Consider the following 3,015-nt stretch of genomic DNA (forward strand, 5'->3'; position numbering starts at 1 on the left):
GATGGTCCTCTATATGGTTTGGCTGTGTCCCTATCCAAATCTCATCTTGACTTGTAGCTCCCATAATTCCCATGTGTTGTGAAAGGGACCCAGTTGGAGATAACTGTGTCATGGGGATGGGTCTTTCCCATGCTGTTCTCTTGATAGTGAATAAGTCTCACAAGATATGATGATTTTATAAAGGGGAGCTCTCTCTTGCACATGCTCTCTTGCCTGATGCCATGTAAGATGTGACTCTGCTCCTCCTTTGCTTCCACCATGATTGTGAGGCTTCCCCAACCGCATGGAACAGTTAGTCGACTAAACCTCTTTCCTTTATTCATTACCGAGTCTTGGACAAGTCTTTATTCACAGAGTGAGAACAGACTAATATCTGATGGAATTTTCATCCCTTACATGATGGAATTTCTGAGAGGATTTTATAAATCAACATAGGCAAGACTCTTGGCTCAGTGTTGGGAAACATGACAGTTATTTAATAAAAAATAATACCATTCCCTTAACTTATATTCTTTTCAAGAAACTGACCCCCAAAGAGTCAAAGAATCCCAGTGTTGGAAGATACCTTAGAAAGTATCTATTCCCACCTTCTACACAGTGCAAAACTCCCTGGAATCTCCTCCAGGACTAATGTTCTGTGAGGGTAAGACTGGTGGAAGAGAGTGGGCTGGTTCATTTCGACCCCACTCGTGGTTTCCTGACATGTTTCTGCACTGGAGAGGTTTGAAAGAGAAGAGCTACAATACCTAGACAGTCTTGCAGCTAAAGTTTCATGCAGGTCCAAGATCCTGCAAAGGAGATGTACACCTGTGACACCAGAAAGCTGAAGTGAGCAACCTGATCACCCACTCTGAGACAGCTCTGCTGACATTTCTTATACCCAGTTGTAGAGTCAGTTGCCCAGGACGGCCGTGGTGGCAGTAGCGTTTCTGCTAAACAACCCCCATGGTGTGTGCAGAGGGTCATGTCCTAGCTGCTTTATTAATGGCTGTGTAACACCAATCCCAAGACTTCTGATCCTCTCAGAGGCTCTGTGAATGCTGTAGTATAATAAGTATTTATTTTCCTGCTTGAGATAGCTAGATTGATTTTATTTCTTAAACAAAGGTCCTGATTAATACACTGTTCAAAGACTCTATGTTATCTAAACAATAAAATGTAACATAGTAATGTGACAGTTAAGGATTTATGTGAATTACCCTCTGGGACATCTCCTGCCTCATCTCTCACCCCAATCCAGATGGTGCTCTTGCCTTTTATACTCTGCTTCAGAGTTTCATGAATATCCCCCATTCTATTTTGAGGAATATTTGGGTTAGATAAACTAGCCTCTTATTGAGCTGACCCTGTGTCCTTAGACACTGTACCAATTAGTTCTCTGTATGTGTGTGTACAGAATCATTATTGGACACCTATGGTTTTCCAGTCATTTTTCTAGGCTTCAGGACTTAGAAAATCTCATTCATGCAGTCAGATTGAGTATGAATAGGAAAGAGATAGTAAAGGTGTACATTTGAAATGCATGATTTCATATAAATTATCTTTGAAATGCATCATTACAAGTGGGTTGTCAGGGAAAAAAATGTCTTTGAGGGGGAGTTGTTGGAATTAGAACCTGAGTTTTGACTAGGAGTCAGCTGTGGAAAACAAACATGCAAACTCTGGAGAAAAATTCTAAGCAGAGTAAACCGCAAAGGCGAAGACCTTGAGGAAGAGCAAAGCTTAGTGTCTATGAGAAATCGAAGGATGGTCCATGCGTGTGCAAGCTAGTGAGTAAGGGGCAGAGTGGTAAGAGCTGTGTTCGGAGATGGAGGGAAGCTGTGGCATTGTAGCACCGGTGAGCAGTGACAATTTATATTCTGATACCCCAAATCTCCTCCTCACATGACAGTGCTCCAAATTTTGAAGATCCCAATCAAAGTGGACTTGGGGTACCCTCACAAAGCATGGTAGAGGTGATTAAGGAGCTGACTGAGCAGGCATGGTGCAACTCCAAGCACTGTGGAAAGCTAGAGATGTTTGCTTCTGTAGGAGCCACACTGCCAGAAATAAAGCTTGCTGGTTATTCATCCCTGCTAGAAAAATTTTGTTTCATTTCTTTCTAAAGCCATTTTAAAGGATGTGCAACAGATTTACCTCCTTGCTTTGATGCACTAGAAAAGTTTAACTGCATTATTTCCCTCTTCTTCCTCTCTATTCCCTTCCTCTTTTTCTTCACTCTCTTGCTGCCCTCCTCTTCATCACTAGCTACCTCTGCACGTTTTCTTCTGCTTGTGTTATATCTAACATTCACAGCTACTTTTGCAAGAAGTGTAAAATTATTCCCATTTTATAGTTAAGAAAACTGAGTCTTAGTGAAGCTAAGTATTATGCAAATTAGTATAGTTGGTAAGTGGTGGAGTCAAGATGTAAACCCACTACCCTTCTGGTTTCAAATTCTGAGATATTTTCTATATTTCATTATGCCATGCTTTCTTTTACTCAAGAGATTGCACATATTACTTGTTCTGCTTTATCACCTTTAATGTCTCTACATTTTATTATTTCTTACTGATCTGTCAAAACTCAGCTTAACATTACCATTTCTTAAAAGTTTTTCAGTGAGTTCACTTACCTGCTAGATTTGTTCAGGTATCCCTCATAACTGCCCATCTATGTGTGACCTCAGCCTATCAAAGCACATGTAACATCTTACTGTATTCATCAGTTTACTTATCCGCCTCTCCAACAGGACTGTGAGTTCCTTGAAGGCAATGAGTGTGCCCTTAATCTCTGTACCCAACATCCTACATTTTTTGTTTTCTCAATCTCTATTGAGCAAATAGATTCTCTAGAATTTGGCGAGGTAATGGAGAGAGAAGCCTCAAGATGTCTAAAGGGGTGATTCCGCTATGGTTTTCTACTCACATCAGTCATCTTTCGTTATCAAAGTGCTGAATAATAAATTATCTCAAAATGCAGTGAATTAAAACAAAAATTATTTATTCTTGTTCATGAATCTGAAGGGTGGCTAAA

This window comes from Chlorocebus sabaeus, chromosome 8 (assembly GCF_047675955.1).
Source record: "Chlorocebus sabaeus isolate Y175 chromosome 8, mChlSab1.0.hap1, whole genome shotgun sequence".
Taxonomy (NCBI): domain Eukaryota; kingdom Metazoa; phylum Chordata; class Mammalia; order Primates; family Cercopithecidae; genus Chlorocebus; species Chlorocebus sabaeus.